General features: G+C 40.4%; 1 protein-coding gene across 1 annotated transcript in view; it reads right to left on the bottom strand.

Moving 5' to 3' along the window:
* The window catches only part of LOC124622099 (cytochrome P450 4C1-like), a 132,332-nt gene that overhangs the window by 96,566 nt on the left and 16,432 nt on the right, over positions 1 to 19,334 (bottom strand). The gene's annotated exons all lie outside the window — the stretch shown is intronic.

Below are 19,334 nucleotides of genomic sequence, written 5' to 3'. Positions count from 1 at the left end.
TCCGAAAACTCATCAGTGTCTCTGTGTGTTTACTCAAGCTACAGCTAGCGTCAGTAGGAGGTCTCACCATAAAACGCAGAACAAGTAACAACAAACTAGTATCGCCTGTGGTCGAAATTTGACCAACTGAGTTTATAAAGTAATGTATAACTTAATTTTGTAACGTAAGTAATTGGAGATTATCCACATGCAGATCCTTACTTCTTACCTGAACACTACGCACATATTTAGGCCTCATTTGAACGCTACTAGGAAAGGGGTAAGACAGGGTGGACAGGAAGCATGGGAGAATGAAAGACACATATGAAAGAAATAATTGCTTCATTCTACAATTTAACGATACAAAACAGCACAAAAAATATTTTCAGTAAACATTCTTTCATCATTAGCTAAATGTCGTGGCTCGCTATGTCCACAAATATAAAATTTCAAATCATAGAAAGACCGGACTCTATTTGTTGCTACATATAATCCACCGTAATACACAGTGAGTAAAAACGGTTGTCTTAATGAAACCCTAAACTTTTTGAATGTTTGTCCTTGTGCCTCGTTAATGGCAACAACAATTGCAGGAATAATTGGGGATTGTTTTGTCTGAAAATGAAAAGAAAAAATAGTGCCCGAGTAAGTCTTATGCACAAGTAGAATCAAAATTCACTTATTTTGTTAGAGTCCCGTTAAAACATGCCTATGAATAGAATTATTATATAAACATTTACAAGCATTCTGGTTCCATTAACTTAGCCATCTTCCTTATTTATGTTTCTAAGAAGAACATTGCGGTTAATTTTCAGTTTTAATATGTGTGGTGGTAAACAACTTACAAATTTTAAATAGCCTTTCGCTCCCTGTACGTGACTTCTGTTATTTTTATAATTTCTAAGAGGTTATTCCATTGTCAACCGCTTTCTTCAAGTCTACAAATGCTATAAACATAAATTTGCATTTCTTTAACCTAACCTGTAAGAGAAGTCGCAGGGTCAGATATGCCCCGTGCGTTCCTACATTTCTCCGCAATCGGAACAAACAACCCCGAGGTCGGCTTCCTCCATCCTTCTGTGAAGAACTCGTGTTAGTACTTTGCAATCATACTTCGTTAATACACACAACTGCCAGCACCTGCTTTCTTTGGAACTGGAATTATTACATTGTGCTTGACGTTTGAGAGTAATTCACTTACTTCATACTCCTTGCACTCTAGGTAGAATGGTGTGTCATGGCTTGTTCTCCAAAAGACATAGATAGTTCTGACGGAATGTCGTCTACCCCGTGGCCCTTGTTTCGGCTTAGGTCTTAGAGTGCTCTCTCAATTTCTTCTGTCAGTGTTATATTTCCCATATCATCTTCATCTATGTCCTCTTCGCTTTATATAATATTGTCTTGTAAGCTCATTTCCCTTGTAGAGCCCTTCTACCTACTCCTTCCACCTATCAGCTTTCTCTTCTTTACTTCGTTCAAATGGTTCAAATGGCTCTGAGCACTATGGGACTTAACATCTGAGGTCATCAGTCCCCTAGAACTTAGAACTAATTAAACCTAACTAACCTAAGGACATCACACACATCCATGCCCGAGGCAGGATTAGAACCTGCAACAGTAGCAGCAGCGCGGTTCCAGACTGAAGCGCCTAGGACCGCTCGGCCACATCGGTCGACCCTTTACATCGTATTGGTTTTCCATCTTAGTAGAGATTTCTTGTAACTCTTCATCTGAAGAGCTAGTTGGCATATAAACTTGTACTTATGATGGGTGTTGGCTTCGTGTCTGTCGTTCACTATCCTGTTCATAGTAGCTAACCCACATTCATCTTTTCCTATTCATTATTAAATCTATTACTACATTGCCGTTACTTGATTTTGTGTTTATGACCCTGTAGTCACCTGACCAGCTACCGAGCATCACTAATTACGAGTATATCTAACTTCAACCTGTCCATTTCCCTTTTTATATTTTCTAATCCATCTGCCCGATTAAAGAATCTAAAGTTTCATGCTCCGATCCGTAGAAGGCCAGTTTTATTTCTTCTGATGGGGACATCCTGCCGAGTAGTCCCCTCCCTGTTATCCGAATTGGGGAGAGGTGGGGGGCTATGTTGCCGCTACCTGTTTGCAGTACTACCACAGTAAGGCCATGTTGGCTTATGTTACAAAGTGGGTTCAGACAATCACTTGAGCCGTTGCTCCTGCAAGTACTGAAATAGCTACCGCCCCTCTTCACGAACCACATGTTTCTGGGGCATCTTAACAGATACCCCTCCGTTGTCACTGCACCTACGTTACAGCTATCTGTATCTCTGAGGCACGAAAGCCACTCCACCAACAGCAAAGTGCATGGTTTATGTGGGGATTAATTACTACACTTATTAATAATTATAATGTAATATATAGCATATTTGGACTTAGAGAAAGCTTTTGACAATGTTGACTGGAATACTCTCTTTCAAAGTCTTATGGTGGCAGGAGTAAAATACAGGGAGCGAAAGGCTATTTATAATTTGTTCAGAAACCAGATGGCAGTTATAAGAGTCGAGGGACATGAAAGGGAAGCAGTGGTTGGGAAGGGAGTGAGACAGGGTTGTAGCCTATCCCTGATGTTATTCAGTTTGTATATTGAGCAAGCAGTAAAGGAAACAAAAGAAAAACTCGGAGTAGGTATTAAAATCCATGGAGAAGAAATAAAAACTTTGAGGTTCGCCGATGACATTGTAATTCTGTCAGAGACAGCAAAGGACTTGGCAGAGCAGTTGAACGGAATGGACAGTGTCTTGAAAGGAGGATATAAGGTGGACATCAACAAAAGCAAAACGAGGATAATAGAATGTAGACGAATTAGTCGGGTGATGCTGAGGGAAGTAGATTAGGAAATGAGACACTTAAAGTAGTAAAGAAATTTTGCTATTCGGGGAGCAAAATAACTGATGATGGTCGACGGAGAGGCTATATAAAATGTAGACTGGCAATGGCAAGGAAAGTGTTTCTGAAGAAGAGAAATTTGTTAACATCGAGTATAGATTTAAGTATCAGGAAATAGTTTCCGAAAGTATTTGTCTGGAGTGCAGCCATTCACGGAAGTGAAACATGGACGATAAATACTTTGGACAAGAAGAGAATAGAAGCTTTCGAAATGTGGTGCTACAGAAGAGTGCTGAAGATTAGATGGGTAGATCACATAACTAATTAGGAGGTACTGAATAGAATTGGGGAGAAAAGGAGTTTGTGGCACAACTTGACTAGAAGAAGGGATCGGTTGGTAGGACATGTTCTGAGGCATCAAGGGATCACCAATTTAGTATTGGAGGGCAGCGTGGATGGTACAAATCGTAGAGGGAGACCAAGAGATGAATACACTAAACAGATTCAGAAGGATGTAGGTTGCAGTAGGTACTGGGAGATGAAGAAGCTTGCACAGGATAGAGTATCATGGAGAGCTGCATCAAACCAGTCTCAGGACCACAACAACAAAAACAATGTAATATTAATTATTATGAATTATTATTATTACTAATAGTAGTATTAGCAGTAGTTCTCGTAGTATTAGCGGTATATTGATTGGATATAGCCCATGTTCTACAAAATTGTAATGTCGACTCACTAAGGATGTGTGGTTAGATGCAAGGGTGCGTCGGAAGGCCATAAATTTGTCGGGTGAAATAAATGAATAAATAAAAAACTGTTAAATTAAAGTAATTGACAATTATTTAGTTTTTAACTTGAATTATGTTCGTTTAGGGGACATTAGAGGAACACCTGTCTCGGTTGCTTCTTCTACAGCGGAATCTCCTAGGTTACGTGAACACTGAACTTCCCAGCAATTTCTAATGATATGTTATTTCATCTTCCAGGAACCCAACCGCTCATTAAGGGCTTCCGCTACGCTCTTGCACGCCAGCGAAATGACCGTCCACAACACGTTGGAGGATATACTGTAAAGACACGACAGATGAGATAGCAACTACCACTTGCGCACTTTTTGCAGAAAGCGATGCGGAGAACGAAGGAAACAAGCTTTTCCTTGCTCTTTTGTGAGGGTTGGGATGGTGGGTGGAGATAGGGGAAGGGGAGGGTTGCGGTATGCAGGGAGAGGCAGGGTAGTGGAACTGGTTTCTGAGTGTCCACAATACTCTATAAAAAACCTCATAGATTTCCTGCTCCTTCAGTAGCTAAAAATGCATGTGCCCTCTGCGTATTTCACGACCTTGTGTCAGTGTAAAGTCCCCTAAATCGTTGAGTCATATCAGATCAAATTCAACATCAAGCTTTCAACAACTGTCGGCTTATTCGTTATCAGAGCTATAAAAAGCTCTGATTTTAGGCAAATACTGTTCTTGCTTCTAATGGACCATTGATTACCTGTCCCGCCGTAATAACGTAATTCCTTCCTCACACTTCACTTCTCTCGTAATGAACTACTCTCCAGTCTTAATTGATTTATTGATCGAAACATGGAATAATTTAAATTTTTCTGTTGTGTCGTATAGTTTCGTTATTACACTTAATCACAAACTCACTGTTCTCTAATACGTAGAATATCAGCCTATACCTATTCTTCGTTATGTTCTTGTCAAGTCTGCAGCTGGATAATACAATTAAGGGCGCCCATACAATAATTTGTAAGGGAAGGGGGCTAGAACTGGGGGGGGGGGGGGGATAGTGTACTTTGAATATTTTGGAAGGCGAATATTCACTTCTAAGTAGCCCTAAAAATGTTTAGATTCGGCTAAACCATGTCTCCGCAATATCCTTTCTTCAGGAGTGCTAGTTCTGCAAGTTTCGCAGAAGAGCTTCTGTGGGTTTTGGGAAGTAGGAGACGAGGTACTGGCAGAATTGAAGCTGTGAGGACGTGTCCTGAGTCATGGCTTGGGTAGCTCAGATGGTACAGCACTTGCCCGCGAAAGTCAAAGGTCCCGAGTTCGAATCTCGGTCCGGCACACAGTTTTAATCTGCTAGGAAGTTTCATATACATATTTATTCAGTAATCATACAAGGGATGCACTACTTCAACAGGTTCTTTCTTTATCCTAACACCCATACAGCATGTCGGAAATAAAACGTTCTTGTAAGCACAGAATTCAGCATGTATTTCTCTCAACCTTATTGGCAGTACAGTAGTTTCCGTTGGCACCATGTCGACCCACTGCTCTAGTCGTCTACATGCACACTGTTCATAAAGAGGTACTCGGCAATGCCCCTATCCACAGCTTTAACATATGGCAGCCGTCTGTTCAGTCTTTCCAACACAATGGATAGAACCACCTGTAGACGGAACAAGTTTGTAACCATGGAGTGCTGTAGATACACTACTGCCCATTAAAATTGCAACACCAAGAAGAAATGCAGATGATAAACGGGTATTCATTGGACAAATATATTATACTAGTACTGACATATGATTGCATTTTCACGCAATTTGGGTGCATAGATCCTGAGGAATCAGTACCCAGAACAACCACCTCTAGCCGTAATAACGGCTTTGAGGCGCCTGGTCATTGAGACAAACAGAGCTTGGATGGCGTGTACAGATACAGCTGCCCATGCAGCTTCAACACGATACCACAGTTCATCAATAGTAGTGACTGGCATATTGTGACGAGCCAGTTGCTCGGCCACCATTGACCAAATGTTTTCAGTTGGTGAGAGATCAGGAGAATGTGCAGGCCAGGGCAGCAGTCGAACATTTTCTGTATCCAGAAAGGCCCGTACAGGACCTGCAACATGCGGGCGTGCGTTATCCTGCTGAAATGTAGGGTTTCGCAGGGATCGAATGAAGGGTAGAGCCACGGGTCGTAACACATCTGAAATGTAACGTCCACTGTTCAAAGTGCCATAAATGCGAACAAGGGGTGAACGAGACGTGTAACCAATGGCACCCCATACCATCACGCCGGGTGATACGCCAGTATGGCGATGATGAATACGCGCTTCCAGTGTGCGTTCACCGCGATGTCGCCAAACACGGATGCGACCACCATGATGCTGTAAACAGAACCTGGATTCATCCGAAAAAATGACGTCTTGCCATTCGTGCACCCAGGTCCGTCGTTGAGTACACGATCGCAGGCGCTCCTGTCTGTGATGCAGCGTCAAGGGTAACCGCAGCCATGGACTCCGAACTCATAGTCCATGCTGCTGCCAACGTCATCGAACTGTTCGTGGAGATGGTTGTTGTCTTGCAAACGTCCCCATTTGTTGACTCCGGGATCGAGACGTCGCTGCACGATCCATTACAGCCATGCGCATAAGATGCCTGTCATCTCGACTGCTAGTGATACGAGGCTGTCGGGATCCAGCACGGCGTTCCGTATTACCGTCCTGAACCCACCGATTCCATATTCTGCTAACAGTCATTGGATCTCGACCAACGCTAGCAGCATTGTTACGGTACGATAAACTGCAATCGCGATAGGCTACAATCCGACCTTTATCAAAGTCGGAAACGTGATGGTACGCATTTCTCCTCCTTACACGAGGCATCACAACAACGTTTCACCAGGCAACGCCGGTCAACTGGTGTTTGTGTATGAGAAATCGGTTGGAAACGTGTCTCATGTCAGCACGTTGTAGGCGTCGCCACCGGTGCCAACCTTGTGTGAATGTTCTGAAAAGCTAATCATTAGCATATCACAGCATCTTCTTCCTGTCGGCTAAATTTCGCGTCTGTAGCACGTCTTCTTCGTGGTGTAGCAATTTTAATGGCTAGTAGTGTAAATGGATGTGTCAACCGATTTCACACAGACTGCAGAGTCATCATACACTGTTGTAAAGGATAGAGTAAGAGCAGCACAGAAAAGTCCGGAGGAGGGCGGCTCTGATGATACTCGACGGTCAAGAACTGCTTGATGTAGGATTTTTGCACGACACATATCATCCCATTCCACCTCCGAAAACAGCACCAGTCATTGTCTGCAGATGCTTCTGTACCGACATGTAAACACTTTGAACCATTAGCAGTTAAAGTATACTCTGAAGTGAACAGTAGTGGTGCACAGGGCATAACTGACATCTTCTCATCCACTACATCCTCACTTCGTCCACGCAAAATCATTAGAATATTCTTCAATGGCGCATAGGATGGGGTCCAGAAGTGACCTTCATCAGGCTTATTAGGACCACTGGTGTCCTTTTGTAAATCGGGCTGGCTGAGTGTCTTCAGCCAACAATAACAAGTAATTGACCTGCTTCAATAAGCTGACCAGGTGCACAACAGGATCCCAGGTTGCAGCCACGACAGTGAACACAGATGTCCAGCAAGTGTACTTACTCTTCTGCGGCTTATTCCTATTCTGCTGCTGCTGTGGCTGGGCAGTGATGAATGATGGCTGGTGCTTCACGCTGACTGACTGCAACTGAGACTGCAGTGCTGCTGGGCCCACCGTATTCCACCGATGTGATCAGATGCTGCGCTCATATTTGCTACTACCCTTTTCCAGCGAATTTGGTGATATAATTATGTTGGGGCTGAAATTGGGTTTTCTGTCCAGAAGGACTGGGTTTCGCATCCCTGAAAGGGCACTGCCATTTTGATTTCCCCCCAGTTCCCAGGTGGGAGTGGGTGGAGGGGGAAGGACTTCAGCACAGCCCTGGGACGCAGAAATTCCCACCATTTTTGAAACTCTTGCCTAAATTCGAAAGTCCCATCTGAATTCGAATCTCCTGCCTAAATTCGAAACTCCCGCCTAAATTCGAAACTCCCGCCTAAATTCAAAACTCCTGCTTAAATTAGAAACTCCCGCCGATAGTATAGGTGAGGGTAGGGAGGGGGTGGAGACACACATACTGGCTGGGGAAAAACATGCATCATCTGGGGGTGGGGGTAAGGCTGGGGTTGGGTAGGAAGTAATTAATTGTTCAATGTAATTAATTTGCGTATCAATTTGATATGAAAAGTGTCCTCATGCCGCACTTATCCCACTACTACCGCACTTATCCCACTACTACCAGGGGAATATAGATAATCGTAGGTGCCTCGTGATGGATGATAATAGGTGTAATAATTTTTGAAAATTAGTTCATCTTTTTTACCTGATTTGTCATGTTCTTGTTTTCATTAGAATAGCAGCGCGAAAATCTGCAAGTACAGGCTGTACTGTGTGGAAGTTATAAGGATAAAAATAGATGAAATATTACTTCAGTATGAGTAGGCCTACGGCTTACTCTTTAAATGAAATCACGTTAACAATTTTGGGCCGAATCTACGTATTTTAAACTAACCTGTTTCAGTAACATTTAAAACTATCTGGAAAATTTATAGCAACATTCGTAACTACCTGATAAAGTACTTCGGATAAATTCTGAGATGTTTTTTAGAACTGGGGAAAGTATCTGCAGTGTGTAAGCCAACGTTCAAAGATTGCACCCATTCCTCCTCCTTCTCCCCTTCAGTAACATTTTTGGCGTGAACGAATCATTCTTACTATCGTCAGACGGTGCATAAAACGTAGTTTTTGCTTCATATACTGCAAGTAATCCAATCAAAAAGCAATGTGAACAGCTGCAGTGTCAAGATTCCGGCAAGAAGCGTGATGCAATGTGCCAGCAGCTAGTTGCCAGCTTCGATGCTACATCTTAAACGTATTCTAAAGGTGCTATTCCACAGATTGGCTATGATGCAAGCTACGATAATCAATTCCACCAGGGCGACATGTGGCAACACAAGAGTAATTGGAGTGAAGGGAATAGAAAGGAAATGGGATGGGAAGGAGATAAGAAGGAAATAATAACTTCCAGCCATACAAGTTACTGTGGCAATGCAACGCCAAGAGTAGAAAATTTGGGACGGATCGAGACTCTAACCCGGACGCTCCACTTCTCTAGAATGGTTGCTGTAAACGTCTAGACCATCCTGGCAATCTTTCTGTCAGGTCCAATTTCCCAACATCCTGCTCGCCGCACCGCAACGACTCCTCCAATTAACCCTCTGCTTGCTGATCTCTGATACTCGTAGGAGATCGGGCGTTGGTTGTGCATCAGAATTGATACTTTTTCATCACACAGCCTTTGTACCCATGCATTTATAGATATGAGTTATGTCTGTTCTATTGGACATGCGAAAATTCGGTTCACTGGAGGCCAGAGTGAGGGAGACCATTGACAAAACCGACAAACAGCAGTAGGCTACAATCAAGCACAGTTCAGGCAGTCAATCAGGTGATCAATCAGGCAATGGATACTAAGTGAAGGAGACAGCAATCAGGCAGCCAGTGAGCAATGCGAGTGGTTAGTTAGAGAGTAGACAGCCAACAAACAGGCTGAAACGATGAGTAGGCAATCAAAGGAATCAGCAGACGATGAGTTTGCCTTGTGAAGTAATGCCAACCTATTGTTGACTCAGTTTTCAGACTTTGAGTCTGATCCCTGCATTCATTCCGACATCTACTGTGTTTTTGTAACATACTTATTTCTCATACCTTTTTGAATGGATTTACCGTGTAGTCAGATATATGAATCTTTAAGAATCTGACTACATTCTCTTGTCTGAACTCAGCCTCCAAATATTACACTATCACGGATTCTGTGAGGCCAAGCACATGGTGCCTCAGGTGCTAAGTTAGCCAGATCGGAATAAGGAACGAGATAATTCGCCTAAGGTGGTGCCGCAAAGTCGTAGAACATGGAAGATGAAAGCTACCAGCTGTCACAAATTTATGGCAGAAGTTTATTGAAAGGAGGGATCAGTTGATAGCACATTTACTCAAGAAGTAAGGGAGTGTCACTTTGGTAATGCCGGAGACTGGATGGGATCCTAATCGTAAAAGGAGAACTATGTGTAAACACAGAACGATGATTTACGTGGATGTGGGTCGAAGTAACCAAATAAATGCTGGAATTCAATAACTTGCGGGAATCCAGCCAGGTGATGCGAACAGTAGCACCACCATACAACTGAAGGTGACAGACGCCAGATGATATCGACAGCGATAATATCTAAATAACCGGTGAGCCAGCACTGAACTCTGTCCCTCGATGTTTTGACAAGGATTCTACGCAAAATTTAAACAGAAACCTTGAAACGCGTACGTTTCATATGTATTCATTACCAGTGATGGCGAGGCATGACAGAATCTCTGACCAGAGAGTTATTTATCGTGTCTAGTCTGCGCTTGACTGCGCGAGAGTTCAGTTGCGAGTAGGATGTTGTGTGTAGCGAGTCGCGAGAGGAAGTAGTCAGAGGACTGTAGTACCGAGTGGACGGTAGTACTGAGCGGGCGTCGGCATGGATCGGCGGCGTGCGCCCTTTACATCTCTGGTCAAAGTTCGGGACGAGGTATATTGTTAAATAAGGTAATGAAGCAGCATTGCGCACATCTGATAATGTAATGTATGTTAATTGTAATTAATTTGTTCAAGAAATGCCCCAATAATAATTTTGTTTTTAAAGCAATCGTTTTTAAGAAAAGAATCATTCCAATTGAAACAATATTTCCTATGCTTTTCCTCCCAGAATCAATTTATCAGATTAGTTATTGCACAGGGCCTAAGGTCAGCGCTGCTGCCCTATTATTGTGGGTTTAATGATCAATCTTCATTTCTTAATTTTTGTGTCGAGTTTACATTGGGCCATTATTTTTCAATATTTTTGTAGCGAAGGTACAGTCGCTTTTATTTCAATTTAACGATGTTTTGTGGGAGCTCAACAACATTTGCCTCTATTTCGATTAACATTCAATTATAGTCATTTACATTATTTGCGGAAAAATTATTGTCATTTATAACATTTGGGGGGAGGTTACACTTGGGCCTATTCACATTAACATTAGTATAATCTTGTAAAAATTTGTTGGGAGGTTGCGTTTAGCACGATGCCCATTTACATTTAATTACTGTCATTTCAAAATTCTGTGGGGAGGTTACAACCTCCATGTTCATTTACAAGGTTACTTGCTAATTTAATTTCGATCTCTTAAAAACACTATTCCAATAGCGGGAAGTGCATGCCAGAACCTTCAACTTCTTATATTCTATAGCATGCCCGATATCAAGATACTGCCCTGCAGTGTTTGATCAGCCATTTTAGGGGTGAGCGACGCTTATTGTCACTATACCGGTCTTCCATCCTGACGTCATCTTTTTTCACAATGGATATAGTGAAAGACAGATCAGACGTGCACAGTGCTATCGACCAACCGTGCACCGGGTGAGTGACGAGAATATCGAGTTGGCACCAAAGTTTACGGATTTTCTCTCCCTTATGCAAGAAGCATTTCCAAGAACATTGTTCGTCTTTTGCTGGAATATATTGCGAAATGTGTTTACAACTTCCATCTAAGATCAGAGTCCTTTTAGACTCCATTAAGGATGACCTTTGTTTGCGAAAGCATGGTGTCTATTGCATTCCTTGCAGTTGTGGCATGTCACGTATTGGTCAGACTATCACGACCGTGAAGGACCGGTTTACTGAGCATAAGCGTCTCACACCTCTGCAACAGCCGAGAAAACCTACTATTGCAAAACAGCTTGGCACCTGTCGTACTATGGAATATAACAACAAGGCTTTCTGGTATGCAGTTCCCGCTAATTGGATAGTGGTATTAAGGAATCAGATGAAATTAAGTTAGCAAAGAACTTTGTGTATAGAGATGAAACTATTTCTTAAATTCTACGAGGAATCCTTGTCTCTCGCGTGTCAAAATCGGAGGGACGGAGTTAATGCTACCTCACCCGTTGTGTAGTGATTTTCACTAATGATAACTTCTCGCGCTAGTGTATAGAGTATGTGTGAGTGTGTGTGTGTGTGTGTGTGTGTGTGTGTGTGTGTGTATGTGTGTGTGTGTGTGTGTATGTGTGTGTGCGTATGTTTGTTTTGTTTCCTGAATTGCTCTGCAAATCGAGGTTTTAAATTCTCTTGTGTAATTTTTCCTCCTATCTATGTAATTATGTAGATATGTAGTTCTCAATTCATTCGAGCAATCAATCATTCATCATAGGAAACACAGTCATAACTCAGTCACTCAAAATGATTCAGAAACTTTACTTGCTAGAATGAAATCAGGCGTTGTTCTTCTTCTCTGCAGGCTCGTGCTTTGCGGCAGTCTGCCAATCTGAACAAATAAAATGCCTCGTATTTTTGGGAGCGTTGTCTAATCAGTGGGGAAACCTCAGATCAAGCGAATATTTGGCTTTGATGAAGTTTAACCTTCCGAAGAAGTAATGGAGCTCGTGGATTATTAAATGCAGGTTCGTATCCAGTCTTTCGGAAGTTCCCTTCTGATTAACAACTACGCAATATATCGATGAATATCATTAATTCTCAAATGTCAAATAATGTAAATTGTTAGACACCTTCTGTATGAAGGAGTAATATATATACATATATATTTCCCTTTTAATCGTACAATTTCGTATCAGTTATCTTTTGTCATAAATCTCAATATTCAGATTACAATTCTTCAAACAATGCTCAGGCTAATCGCCACGAAGACAATCTCGAAAGCTTTTTTTCTAACAACCAGAGAGAGTACTACAAAGAATAATTATGCGCTCATGGCATAGCTATTGTATGAAACTACTTTGCGCGTGGATTCTGCGAGTATGAAGATAGAAAATTAGTAAACGTCATTCAAGGGTAGAACTGTATCAGAATAATTCATCGAATATAAAGAGATATTACAATTGCCCCTCGCAGCGAGCAAAGTTAATGATAATACACTTTGCGAGCTAACAGAAAAAATTTGTTGGGTTGTTTATTCAAAAGAGGAATATTTTGAATTAATAGAATTTTACTGTAGTGAGTATGGGTAACATGTTAAGACAGTGAGTTACGAGAATACCTAAGCTCTAGCTTTTACATGTACCGGGGTATACCCCCATCCCGAGTACGTATCCAGGAAAGATATAGATTGGTGTAATTACTAAAAAGGTCTACCCATTTGGGAACTGGCCTTCGCAGGGCACCCTGGAAAACCCGGAAGAATAGACCCTAGCTCAGGTATTAAAGAATATAGGAAAGCCTAAATCCAGTAATTTTGAAATATGTACAAGCTCCATAGATTAGATCGAAGGAAAAGTGCCTCATAGCCAAAAAAAAAAATATTTCAATAGTGCTCCAAAAAAATTTTCAAAATTCTTCTTTCGACGATGTAGCCGGCGATCGCGTTGTGAAGTCGATGGAACAGGAACACTGGGTACGGACAGCGGGTAGGCGACGTACTGTGTTTGGTGGAGGCGGTACGGAGGACAGGCGATGGCTTATGGTACAGGACAGAAGCTGGTAATGTGCCGCAGAAACAGCAAGATGATCTCAGGAACAGATGGTAAGGGACGTGAACATGGAACAGGTTTAAAGTGGAATAAGAAAAGGTTCTGACTGAATAAATCCCTGGAAGAGAGTGGATTAAAGCAACGAAATCCATATTTCATCGTTGAACTCAAAATCGGAGTGGATTCTTATATTCTTCCATCTGTACCAGACTGGAACATCCATCAGTCCTGACAATCGCGAATTTTTTTGTAGTTCTCAACACCAAAGTTGTTTTGCATTACAACTGCTGATTGTCCAGAACATTGCCAAATAGACTGTGGGCATTCCTCTCAAAAAAATTTTTAAGCTAATCTTCGTTTTGTTATAGTGCAGGTGGAAGTAGAGCATTGAATCTGTCCGAGGTTTGCTTTCAATTACGAAATTATGGATAAAATTTAAGTTTACACCTGACGAAAAATTTTAAACATAGTCATGAGACACTGACTCCACAAAAGGAATAATTTCTAGAAAAAATTCTCTGAAAAATTTTCATTATTCTTATAATCAATTGATTTATAGATCCACCTGCAAATAAATATCATTAATGATGACGTATGTTCATTTAACAAATCATCCACTCGCAGAATCTTCTTCATTCTCTCATGAACATTTATGGAAATATATTTCAACAATTATGTCTATAATATGAAACAGACAAACTGCTATTCTTAAAATGTTAGTTAAAATTCTTAAATTAATTCTCCTGGTAGAGAAGGCATAATGAAAAATCTAAACATTATAATAATTTTCTCTCGCGCAACCACAGAGTTTCTTCAATTGTTTGCAGCAGTGACATTATCGACTGTTGCTTCATTTCACAGTTCATTTGTTAACTCGCGCGAACAGCACACATCATACACACAGCGTATTTACCTACATATCCCGCACTATTCAAGTTTCACATGCAATTTTCACGTAAGTGCCGTGTCTTGAGGAAATGTAGATGCACTTTCATTGTATATCAATATGGCTTCTGTTCATAGTCCACACTTACAAACACGAGTAATTAACAAATTCTTCTATCTATCTTAAAATTTTGTGCTAAACTATCACAGGAGTAATCTCACTGTCTCTTAACCTATCACAGGAGTAATCTCACTGTCTCTTAACCCATCACAGGAGTAATCTCACTGTCTCTTACCCACTAAACAACATAAACATCTTGATATATATATGTACACATTCGACTCATAGTCAAATTCCACTCTAAATTCTTCTCCATATTTGGTATCACAGATCTATGATCTTTCAAAAAATTTCTTAATATCATTATGCGGGAATAATCCCTTTATTCTTTTCGATTCGGGATATGCCAACAAGTATGATCCAGGATTTGGTATAAATAAGATTCCATTTCTTTATGTTCTTCATCAGTTTCGAGGAATGGATGTGTCGCCTCAATAAAACCTTTTCTCCATGATGAAACGTCTGAATCCGGTGAATCCGTTTATCGTTTGTCAGTTTCCGTTGTATTGCCATTTTAGTTAAATTGACAAGTGCGAGTCGAATCTTTTCCTCCCATTTTAAATTCTGACCTTCATACTTTGGCAGATGGTTTATCCAGAAGTTCTTTTCAATCTGACTAAATATAAGCTCTGTTGGAGTAAAGTTAGCTGAGGTATGTGTCAGATTATTAAATATTTGTTCAAATTCTGACAAATAATCAGCCAATGATGTTTGTTTACTGTGACAGTATGTACGCATGAATCGGTTTAATTCTTGGAAAACTCGTGCTATTGGATTACCTTGTGGATGATAACATGAAGTCAAAATTCGTCGAATACCAAGCTGTGTTAATGTTTGCTTCCATTTAAATCCGGTAAAAATTCTGGCATTATCAGTAATTATGGATTTCGTTAAACCTACATGCGGAAGGTAGTCACGCACCAATCTCACTACAACAGCTCTGGAAGTAGCACACTTTAATGGATATAGTTTTACATATTTTGTAAATACGTCAAAGAATCCAACACTGAATTTGTCTCCTCCTCTTGATCGTAGGAGAGGGCCGCAGATATCACACGAAATTAACGCGCTTGGCTCTCGTGGAATAATTGAATGCAGAACATGCTTACTACCTCTATTATCCGGTTTTGCCTTTTGACAGAGTAAACTGTTTTGCATTGTTTGGTGCACTTTTCTCCGAATATTCGGAAAATAACAGTATGCTCCTATTTTATTGGCACATTTGATCACACCAAAATGTCCCCATGATAAGTGGGTAAACCAAATTAATTTTTCCTCATATTCCTTTGGGATACATACACACCACCGTGGATTGTTGTCCTTCCCACATCTGAAGAATAATACTCCATTTACTAATTTATAATGATCTAAACTAGCCCTTGAATTTTGTTGTTCCTTTAGCTGAATTACCTTCTTCCATCGAGGGTCTTTTCGTTGTAAATTTCCCATATCTCTACAAAGATGTACATAATAAGTTTTGTAGATATTGTCCTGCAACAGTAATACTGTAAAATCCGAAGTATTTACTGATTCTATCTCCGGCGTTAAACCTTCTGAGGATCTTGACAGTGCATCCGCAATAATATTTTCTTTGCCAGACACATGAATAATTTTAAATTGGTACTACTGTAGTGTCATTGTCCAACGTGACAGTCTGGGATGTAATAATTTATATGTTTGCAAAAAGGTCAGTGATTGATGGTCACAATACACAATCGTTTTCGAACCTTATAAATAATAGTTAAACTTCTTGAATGCCCAGATAATTTCAAGTGCTTCAAGTTCTGTGATCGTATAGGCTCTTTCACAGGGCGATAACACTCGACTAGCAAATGCTATCGGGCAGAATGTTGGTACCCCTTTTATTTTCCTTATTTGGAAGAGACAAGCACCTAATCCAACAACCGATGGATCCGTGGACAGACAGAACTCACAATTCATACCAGGGTGATATAATAAGGAAGCGTTAACGAGTTGGCCTTTAATGTCTCGAAAAGCTAGTTCACATTCTTCAGTCCACTGCCATGGCACATCCTTCCGTAGAAGCCAGTTTAATGCCTGAGAATTCATGGCTTGATTCTTTATGAAACGACGGAAGAACGATGCCATACCTATAAATCCCTTCAGCTGTCTTTTATTCCGTGGTGATGGAAAATTTCGAATTGCACTTATCTTCTTCTCGGTAGGCAGGATACCTTTCACATCTATCATATGTCCTAAGAACTTAATCTGTGGTAAAGCAAAATGAGACTTCTGTAAGTTTACTGTAATTCCGGTTTTCATGAAAACAGCAAAAATCCTTTCCAAACTATGCAAATGCTCTTCCTATGTTTTCGTGGCTATTAGTAAGTCGTCAACAAACACAGTTATACGACTACGCAATTCTGGTCCAAGAACATAATCCAACGCTGAAATAAATATTCCTGCACTAATATTAAGTCCAAACGGGACAACTCTAAATTGGTAACTTCTCCCGGCATAGATAAATGCGGTATATTTCCTAGATTCTTCATCCATTTGGACCTTCCAGTACGAACTTATCAAATCAACACTAGTTAAGTACGAAACATCCTGGAAATTTTAAATTAATTCATCTATATTTTCCGGATGAGTTCTTACAGGTACTATTATTTTATTAATCTCTCTCGCATCCAGAACTAATCTTACGTTGCCTCCAGGTTTTGGAACGACTAAGAGCGGAGAACAATATGGACTAGTTGATGGCTCAATCAAGTTCCATTCTAACATTCTATTTATCTCCCTTTGAACAGATTGTTTTAAACGCCAGGGGATCGGATAGTGCGCGTAACAGTAAGTTCTGATGTGGCTTCACTTGTAGGTGAGAAATATACCCTTAAATAATTCCTGGTTTCTCATAAAAAATCTCTTCATATGCCTCTAACAAATAATAAAGCTGCTGCCTTTGTTCTCCGGTAAGCTGATTTGATTCACTAGCTTTTATCATTGTTGTTTGGTTAAAGTCCTCGTGTTGTATTAAATCCTTTGAAAGCTCCTACCAACGACCGTTTGTAGTGTCAATTAATTGAATTATAGCACCGCGACATTTATTTCTCATGCACTGTCTCCTTTCTATTTAAATGCAGTGCTATCTCTTCTCCATTTAATCTGAATTTAACTATTCCTTACAAAAAATCAATCTGACAGTCGTACTCCTGCATACTACCAATACCAAGAATACAGTCCACTAATAACTTCTCCACTACAAGGAACGTGCATTTTATTGCTACATTTCCCATTTTCATCTCTAATTATGTTTGTATTTTGACATTGTGAGAGCGTGCTCCAACAGCTCCGATGATTTTGCAGTTTTGTATCGGCAAAATTGGTACCTTCTTCTTCCTAATAATTCTCCTAAAAAGAGCGCCTGAGATGACACTGGCGGTAGCGGCGGTGTCTAATATCACATTCGTTGGAACTTCCTCTATTTCAACAAATACTTCCGATAACGGAACACTCGATCTGTCATTATGACACGTTATTAAATCCTTTGTTAACTCTTCAGTCAACAGCTCACCATCATTACATCTTAACAATTGTAATTTTACTGTTTCGCCCCTAACACATCCCCTGACCGCTCCTCTGGGGCACGATGCGGTCATGTTTAGTTTGACTGATTGTTGGTCCGATTGGTATTTGTCTCTTCAGCTACTTCAGTGATTTTCGGTTGTTGTGGCGAATTCGGTCTATATTGTCTTGCTTGATTCGTGTAATTATTGTTGTTGTTCTGCTGGTGTTGGTAGAACTGTCTTGTGTTGCCATACATTGGATTATATCGATTAAAATTCTTATTATTCCTAAAATAGCCCCTCGCTGCACCATTACTAAAGTTTCCATCATGGTAATAATTATTGTTTGCATTTTGTCCATTTCTAAGTCTCCTCGGATAGCGTAGTTGGTTATGATTATTGTTACTGCTACCATTACTGCCATTCCCATTCGAGTTGCAGCTCGGATTCGCTTCTATTGCTCTTCTTTGATATGACATTTCTCTTGACCTTTTATTGTCCTCCTTAATTATATCAATTTGATCAAGCGTAGTCATAAATGAGGCTATATCCTTATCATTTATATATAACAGCAGATTCCTTATACTAGTGGGTAGTCTGGACTTGAGTGTCCTAAGTATATCCGGCAAAGGAATCGGTACATCCCTATACAAAGATTTATTAATGTATTTATACAAAATATCTCTTTAGAGATCCTCTAGAAAATGAGAAAGGCCAAGGACATAATATTTCCTGCCTAAGTCTTTCTTGTATTCCAGCAAACCAACATTTTGCTAGAAAAGCCTGCTCAAATTCTTTATAACATTTACAAGAAGATGTTTGTTCGGATGCCCACAGTGCTCCTGATCATTGTATATATCCAGATACAAAACTAATCTTTTGCCATTCTGTCCAAGATCCTGGAAATAGACCTCTGAAACTTCGAATAAAGACTACAGGATGAACATTCGTTTTGTCAGGGTTAAAGATTTGAAATTGTCTCTGTTTAATCATCTTTTCCTCAACGGTACTACGATTCCAAAAATCATACTGTTCGTACTCTTTCCTGTGGCTATGCGTTCTATCGAATCTACCTTGTGACGTTCCAGTTCAGTCTACATCGGATCTTGACGTGGACGGAATGTCACGCGCAGATTGAGAATGAGAATTTTGTTTCCTACTTCTCGCTGTTTCTAAATCCTCCTGCGAGAGATTTAGTGATCTTTCGATATTTTCTTTCCAACGCGAGCATTCTTCGCCAAGTTGTTCACGAACTTCCTGTAACCCTTTGTTAAAAAAATTCTCTTCGGAACTCTCTGAAATTGACTGTAAAACCTATCGTTTCCGAAGGAAAACTTTGCCGCTGTAATGTCATTTCTGAAAACTTTCTCGCAAGTACATTCATTCTATGTTCCACTGTCGTCTGTTTTTCCCTCACTTCGTCAAATTGCTTCATTAGATTATCTTGGGATTCTATAATTTCTGGTATCATAGCTACGGAACACTGTATGTCCTCTTGAGCTTGTATTACTTGAGGAAACAGTTCTAACTGTTTTTGTATTGTGTCAATTTTGACGAATACATATTCGGTTAGTTCCGTTTTTAATTTACTATTGTTTTCTTGGCATT

Source organism: Schistocerca americana, chromosome 7 (genome assembly GCF_021461395.2).
Source record: "Schistocerca americana isolate TAMUIC-IGC-003095 chromosome 7, iqSchAmer2.1, whole genome shotgun sequence".
Lineage (NCBI taxonomy): Eukaryota > Metazoa > Arthropoda > Insecta > Orthoptera > Acrididae > Schistocerca > Schistocerca americana.
Note: the sequence above shows the minus strand (reverse complement) of the source record. Positions and strands in the feature narration are given on the sequence as shown.